Source organism: Tupaia chinensis, unplaced genomic scaffold (assembly GCF_000334495.1).
Source record: "Tupaia chinensis unplaced genomic scaffold, TupChi_1.0 Scaffold000573_1, whole genome shotgun sequence".
NCBI lineage: Eukaryota > Metazoa > Chordata > Mammalia > Scandentia > Tupaiidae > Tupaia > Tupaia belangeri.
Genome location: NW_006160087.1, coordinates 3375724 through 3376059, shown reverse-complemented (window position 1 = coordinate 3376059; position 336 = coordinate 3375724). Strand labels below are relative to the sequence as shown.

Genomic DNA, 336 nt, shown 5'->3' with positions numbered 1-336 from the left:
ACTGGGGTGGGCTGGGAGGCCTCCGGAGGTGGCTGTGAGCAGAGACTGGGAGGAGGCGGGTGAGGGAGAGGACAGCTGTCTCTGAGTGTGCCAGCGAGATCCAGGCCTCGGAAACAGCAAGTTCAAAGGCCAAGGTGGGGGCTGTTCAAAACACAAATGGTGGGAACCAGCAGTTAGCGTAATGGCTATGTCGCTGGACTCCCACGTAGTCGACCGCGGTTCGCGTCCCGGACCCAGTGGCTTAAAACCTACGCCAGGCGCGTGTGCATGCATGCCCAAGATCCCGAGAGGAGAATGGAGGAGAAGGGATTGCGGCATGACCATCCCCCCCTGCGG

At 61.3% G+C, this 336-nt stretch overlaps 1 protein-coding gene across 1 annotated transcript in view; it reads left to right on the top strand.

Annotated features, from left to right (window-relative positions):
• LOC102488167 (ornithine decarboxylase-like) overlaps positions 1–336 on the top strand; it is a 16324-nt gene that overhangs the window by 11499 nt on the left and 4489 nt on the right. The window lies entirely within an intron of this gene.